Source organism: Durio zibethinus, chromosome 1 (assembly GCF_047325235.1).
Source record: "Durio zibethinus cultivar Kanyao isolate XHJ-2024 chromosome 1, ASM4732523v1, whole genome shotgun sequence".
NCBI lineage: Eukaryota > Viridiplantae > Streptophyta > Magnoliopsida > Malvales > Malvaceae > Durio > Durio zibethinus.
The window spans coordinates 28,040,265-28,047,831 of NC_143162.1; the positions used below are offsets into that span (position 1 = coordinate 28,040,265).

The following is a 7,567-nucleotide window of genomic DNA, read 5'->3' on the forward strand; positions in this document are numbered from 1 at the left end:
AAAACTGGAAAACCCATTTTTTCTGGAAATCTGACCTAAAATTGGCCGAAAAATTCAATCGGTCACTGAAAAATTCATTGAAAATTTCATGTTTTTCCTAAAAATCTAGATTTTTCCAAAAAAATCCCAAATGTTTGTAGGTTTACCCATATTTCTTAAAAAATGCTCCAAAATCCAAATCCAAACCCTAGAAACCTAAATCTAGCACAAAATCTTTCAAGTGAAACCAAAATTAGAAATCTAAATCCCAAACACTCCTATTTTACCCAAAAAAAATTCCAGAACATCCATTCTCCAAAAATCAACCTTTTCTTCTTAAAATCCACCTCTTATCTTGTTCTGTAATGATCCATCCAATTTATAGGTCCTCTTAGGATAGATTTTAAGAAACAGACAGAATCAATTCAAGCTTGAATCATGAGATTTGATTTTGCCCGAACGTCAAAATATGTCTAGGTTCATTGTTGATTGGAAAATTCATTGATTTAAGCTCGGATTCAATTCCTAATTTCAGTTATTCGATCGACAGTAAGAAGAAAGGAATAATAATAATAATAATAATAATAATAACTATATACAATATCATAATAATAATAGGAATAATAATAATAATATATAATATAACAATAATACTATAATATAGTGCCATATAATATACTATAATAATATTATAAAAATAACCCTAAGAATAATCTTATTGACCCCGGATACATATAGGTATCTACACCTACAGCAAGCTCGGGCACGTTGAAGAGGAATGTGATAAAATGACACAATTGGGAGGAGGAAAAACATAATGCAAACAATATGGTGGATGGCTTCGAGCTTCACCACTAAAATACAAGGATTCTGCATGGGAGACAGGAAGCTACGGTCAAAAGATGGCACCAGATGTTAATATCCAAGGGAGGAACAAAGTAAACGGGGGACAACAAGCCACTGTGGCTGACGGAGGAGGGGTGGCTCGCAGACTACATCTGGATAACACAAGAGAGTTGGGTTGTGATAGGATACGAGAAAAACAGGATATGCATCAGCATGATTCCCTCTTTTTTTTTTTTTTTTTTTTAAATGATGAAGATCAGAAGCGAAATATCAGGAACTCAAATGAGGAAAGATGGGAAAAGGATAAAATAAAAAGGCAAGAAATGACAGGGTTTTGATGTCAAAAGGGAGTGGGAACCAAGTAACAAGGGAGGCAGTAGTACAAGGCAATCGTGAAACGAGCCAGACCATGGGCCAGGGAGAAGCTATTAACCCGACACACGATTGCCAGGTCTCAACCACAATTATATATGAGAAACTTTTAAACAACTTGAAGCCAACAAAGATCCCATGCTACAAGAGAGACGCAGAGAGAGAGAGAGAAACAATAATGACAAATTGCATGAATATGGAAAGATCGGAGGCCATAAAACTACACCAAAAAAGTTGACAGCAGAATGGAAGAGAAACCAAGCGAGGGGAGCCCTTGCAACACAGAAGAAATCATGACTAACCAATGGGGGATGTGATGGAAAAAGATGGCCCGTGTGTCCAAAGTAGAACCACAAAAGCTGAGAATGGAAGTAGGATCCGGAAGGGGCTACGGACATGGATATAGACAAAGTAAAGAAAAAAAGCATGAAGGATGCAATGATGGAATTAGATGGTACATCAGAACAAACGGCAGTGCTGGAGCCCAGTCCCACTGAGAACAATGAGATGTATAGCTCGGAACTGTCGTGGACTTATGAACCCATGAGCAGCTCGAGCTTTAGAGAATATGCTGAAGAGAGAAGATCCTGAAGTGGTTTTCTTAAGTAAAACTATCTGAAGTGGTTTTCTTAAGTAAAACTATCTCCAATGTCGCTAAACGAGACAGAGTTCGAAAGAGATGCAAAATGCATGGAATGTTTGGGGTAGATGGAAACGGGAAAAGTGGAAGTTTGTTAATACTCTGGAAGAAAGATGTGAATCACGGTTGCTGAGCTACTCGATATATCATATAGATACAGTGGTCAAGGACTTGGTAGGGAATGAGTAGCGCTTATCAAGGTTTTATGATTAACCACGATCCAGAGATTTGATCATTAGACGTAAAAACTTAAAATCATAAAAACACAAAAAATTATCATCAATCTTTTTTAAGGTGTGATTAGTCATTCAAAATTTTATCTTTTTAGTAAAATAATAAAACGAGTTTAAAGTTTATTAAAAATATAATTTTGATCTAAGAAAACAAGATTGGGTTTTGGAGTCAGTGATGTGTGGGGAATGATTAGTATCCCATAGTAGCCTTAAAAATTGGTACCAATTAGTTTTATATGAAATTTAATTATAATTCCCTTTATTTTTAATAAATAAAATTATTTAAAAATATTTATTTATAAATATTGTGAAAATCGTCAAATTAAAAAATACTTTAAAATTCTCCTACATAAAGGTAGAATTAGAAGATAATCTTTTTCGTCTAAGATTTACCACAACATTTTTTTAAAAAATAAAAATAATAATTATTGGTGACCCTTCAACATCTAAGCAAAATATAAAAAATTATATTTTATGAAATATTATTTTAATTTATTTATTTATTTACTTTTGAAATTAAAATTTTAAAACAATAATCAAATAGTTAAATAGCTAACCAAGAACATCAATAATTAAAATAAACATATATATATATGAGCAATAAATGCAAATATAGATTTAAATGTGTCCTAAATGACAAAAAGATGCAAATTCTAGATCAGATTCTTAAATATAAAAGAACCATTGGGACAATCCAACCTCTAAGCAGAGTTTGGGGGTGACTTTTTTATATTTAAGATTTTATTTTTTATTTTTATTCTTTATTTAATTTATTTTTTAAAAAAATTATATGAAAATTCTTAATAAAATAAAATTTCCTAAATACCTTATCATTTAGGCAATATTTGGGAACAAATTATTTCACAAAAAAATTTCACATAAAACCTTGAATTTTGAGATGGTCTTGGGGTTTTCAATGGATAAAGGTTTAAAACTTCATTTTAGGGTTTCAAGGTTTCACCTAAGCTTTTAGTTTCACCTAGGATTTTATTTTAAGGTTTCATTTTAGGGTTTTAGATTAAGGTTTCGAATTTCATTTTTGTTTAATAATTCTCCAACATCTAGGTGAAATTATTATATTTAAAATATGATTTTTATTCATTCCAACATTTAAGCAAGGACTTTAAAATTTTAGTATTTATTATTATTGTTATATTTATTATTAGTGCAAATGACAACTAAAACACATAAAATATAATCAAAGAACATAAGCATGCCAATTTAAAGGTTAATACATAGATAACATCATTAATCAATCAACATTAAACATAGGCCAAAATAATTATATGATGGTAGGCATGATAACAAGAATGATAATAGAAGTGATATCAATTATGAAGTAAAAGACCATATAATCATTCAAAATTCTAAGTTTTTACCTAATATGTTTATTTTTATTTTTATTTATTTTATATTATTTTATATTCTATAGTTATGACTTTCTTGTAAATTCAAATTTTCTTTAACAAAACAATATCAAGCCCTTGTTACCCCACATTTTCTATATAGCAACCTTTCTTATGTTTTTATATATATACACACACCTAATAGTAGGCCAAATACCAAAACAATAAATTGAAAATTTTAAACTTACCTTTAACATTTATGCCATCGGGTTTCATTAACAGACTTTTTTCTTTTACATTCAAAAACCAACAACCATAAATAAGCATGGCATGATGATGAAGTTTGAGGCCTCTATAACAGCTTGCATAAAAAGAAAAAAAAAAAACTAACGTATAAGGAAGGAAGCTTTAAGTTTCCTTGCATAGATCCCATGTAGAAAAAAAAATACCAAGCATAAGATAAACTTTAAGCTGTCAAACAAATAGATGACTATACAACAAGAATGAATCTATATTCACTCTATGTTGGTGCTTTAAAGTTTCACAAGCATTCCCTCTTTCCTTATTGTGAAAGTGTTTATTTTATCTAAAGAAAAACCTTTTTTATTGTCACAAATAGAGTACTATTGGTTCAAACAACTTACATACATTAAATAGATTCATATAACTAAGAAAGAAAGGAGGAAGAGAAAAAAAAACTACCTCTCACTCTTTTTTCTCTACTCTAATTTTTATGTTTTGCATTTTTTTGCTTGCCCATTCTCTACTGTTACCAGTTTATGCTGCTACCAGTTTAGTTTTGTTCTTTACATTTTTTCCTTCTACTTCTACCTCTTTCATCTAGCTCTCTTGCTATTACTGCTTCACTGTTTTAAGTTTATTTCTTCTTATTTTCTTTTTTTTTTTTCTTTAGTTCATTTCCTTTCCTCTACTATTGATTTTATCATTTCTTTTTTGCTTTTCTTGCTTCCCATTCTTTTTTAGTTTTTCTTTTTTTTTCCTTTTATTTTATTTTATTTTGCTATCACCGTCTACTTTTATCACAACCTTATTTTTTGCTATTTGTTTTTCTTGGTACTTACTTGTGCTGAGCCCTAACATGAAAGTAATCCGTAAGGACAAAAGAAAAGAACATTAGAGGTAAAGGTAGGGGGTGTTCTCTGTATTTGCACTCCGATGTGTAAATCAGTAAGCATTAAGTCAAAAAAGAGGTGAGAAAGTAAGAAGGAAAGAAAGGTATAAGTTAAATAAATTTGGCTTCGTAGTACTTGAGTCTTCATATTTATAAGTAAGTTGAGGGGGATAAAAAAAGGATAATTAGGATAAAATTAAGCTGAAGTACATTGGAGATGTCAAATCGATTTGACATATCAAGTCACACAAATGACCAAGATATCTTTGGTTGTTTGTTGAAGACTAAAAGAGGAAAAAAGACTACTATGCCTTTTTGACCATTATGTGCCCTTAACACGTCCTCCCATCAAGTGGTTTAAGTATTAAATTACCATATTTGTTACCGATATCCCTGATGTAGGGCAAATGGTTGCATATTTCGTTGAAGGTCGACATTGTAGGAAGAGGTCAATTTTGAATGATGACTAGCTTTGATCATTTTTTGCTACCTAAAAAAATTATAAAAAAAATCATTTCTCCTAGTTATTGTGAAGAAAACATCTAAATCGATTTTATTTGAGTTTAAAGAGTAGACGCTTTATTAGGGCACTTTTGTGTTTGGTTATGATAATTGTTTGAAAAAAGAAGAAAAATGGTAGTTGAAACTAAGGTTGTTTGTCAAAAGAGAGTGCCGGTGTTGGATGTTACTTTTTTTGCTAAAGAAAGTAATATGGAGAAGATTGATGAAACGTCGACAGTTTTTTCATCGAAGTTTGGACAAGCTAGTTTTGTTGAGTTAGTTTTTGCCAATTTATCCACCTCTCAACTGGATATGAAATCTTTAGAAAAAGTCCCAAGTCTAAGTACTGAATCTATCGTCTTGCAATTTATCCTAAGCATCCGTTCAGGTAGTTTTGCTAACATTGGACCGAAGAGATACATGAAAGATGAACATATTAGAATAAATGATCTATTTTCACATTTAGGATCCCTTTTCAAGTTTTTCAAGCCTAGTCTTTTTATGAGGTGTTTGATTGTCATGAAGGTCCAAATGTAGCAGCTTATATAAGGAAAAATGCTCTTAGATTCTTTTTTGAAGATGTTAATTTTCCTCAGACTTGTGTAGTTGATGATGTTTTCTTAGAAGGGGTTGAAAATTCCCTTCAAAAATTATTTTTTCTTGCTAACCTCAGTCTTACGGATAATTATACTGTGAATAGCTTTTCTAGAACAACAGCTCTTACTATTTTGATATTTGGAAGCCTTCTAATGGTGGCTAATGCTAGTGATTGCCAAGTAGTTCTCTATAAAAAAAGGGAGGCAATAGATATATCTGAATACCATAGGCTTATTTATCCATTAAAACAAAATAGTTGTTACGTATATTTAATGGTCAAAAGGGTATAATGGTCTTTTTCTTCTCAAAGCCTTTAGTAGACAACTAGGGGTATCTTTGTCATTTGTTAGGTCAGCCTAACATAATCAGTGTCACTTCAGCTCGACCTTATCCTGATTGTTCTTTATGGTCCCCCTCAGTTCACTTATAAATATGAAGACTCAGACACCATGAAAATAGGTTCATTCCATTCATTTTTCTCTCTTTTTCCTACTTTCTTGCCAACTTGATTTTTGCTAACTTGCATGTCAAAGTGTAAATGCAAAGAACACCCCTTACCTTTACCTCTAATCATCCCTTTTTTTTGTCCTTACAGGATTACCTTCAGGTTCAAACTTAACACAAACAGTGTTTCTTTGTTGTCGCTCACAACATAATTTTTTCTTCACATTTTGTTTTTTTTTTCTTCTGTTCTTCACTTCTCTATTATTCTTTTCATTGCTACTGGTTTCTAGTGCATGTACCCACATTGCCAGCCCTTCTTTTTGGTCTCTTCTTTTATGATTTTAATTTTTTTTTGCTCTTTTTTTCTATTTATTTTCCTTTTTTTGTTTTTGGTTTCATTTTTTTCTCTTTCACATTCCTCTTCAATTTTTCTGCTCACCATCCTCTTACACCCTATGTTCTCGTGCATGATTTTTCCTTTTTTTCACAACCTCTTATGTGCTTTACTTTATGGCATGCATTTTTAATTTCAGTTTTTCCTTCTTTTCACGTCCTTATGTAGCCTTTATTTTTCATGCAACTAAGCTTAGCCCAAGGGCTTCCTCATTCTCATGCAAGACTTAAGGTCATATAGGCCTTTTTGGTAGGCCATCAAATGGGCCATGTTATGGTTAATTTGGTTCCCATTTTAGGTGATTTTAGGCCAAGTTTTTTAGCATTTTTTTTTAAATTAGCCTTTTCTAACATTTATTATTATTTTATATATATATTCTAATTTTTTTACTATTATAAAAAAAGTTTTTATATATTTTTATTTTTATTTTTCAATTAATTTTTAATTAAATTTTTTTTTATGGCCAACAATAGGTCATTAACAGGCTTTTAAAAAACTTTTTATCAAGTCTTTTATTGGGCCATTTTGGGTCTTTTATCTGAGTATCCCACAGGAGGAGAGTGAATGGGATTGTTTTTCTAGAAAATAAGAGGGGTGATTGGTACAAATGGGAATAGAAAGTGGCTAAGCAGGCTATAAAGTATTTCAAGGAGGTTTTTAAGACTCAATTGATAGCCAATCTAGATTAAATTCTAAAGACAATAACCCCATGAGTAACAAACAAGATGAACAATTACCGCTTGTCAAATTTCATTGTTGAGGAGATATATGAGGCCACAAAGCAAATCTACCCAACAAAAGCACCTAGACCGGACGACATGCTTGCTTTATTTTTTCACCAATTTTGGCACATTATAAGATTGAATGTTACTAGTTTTTGTTTATCAGTGCTAAACAGGGACATTAAGTTAGATGAGATAAATCACAAACATATAGTGCTCATACGTATGATGATTAATCCAAAACAAATGACATAGTTTTGACCAATTAGTTGTGCAATGTTCTTTATAAGATTATTGCTAAGACTATAGCTAATAAGTTGAAACATGTGTTACCTTCTTGCATTAGTGAAAACCAAAGCGC

At 31.2% G+C, this 7,567-nt stretch overlaps 1 pseudogene; it reads left to right on the plus strand.

Moving 5' to 3' along the window:
- Nucleotides 1-5,140: 5,140 nt before the first annotated feature.
- Nucleotides 5,141-5,936, plus strand: LOC111310732 (putative protein phosphatase 2C 49 pseudogene; annotated as a pseudogene).
- The last annotated feature ends 1,631 nt before the right edge of the window (nucleotides 5,937-7,567 follow it).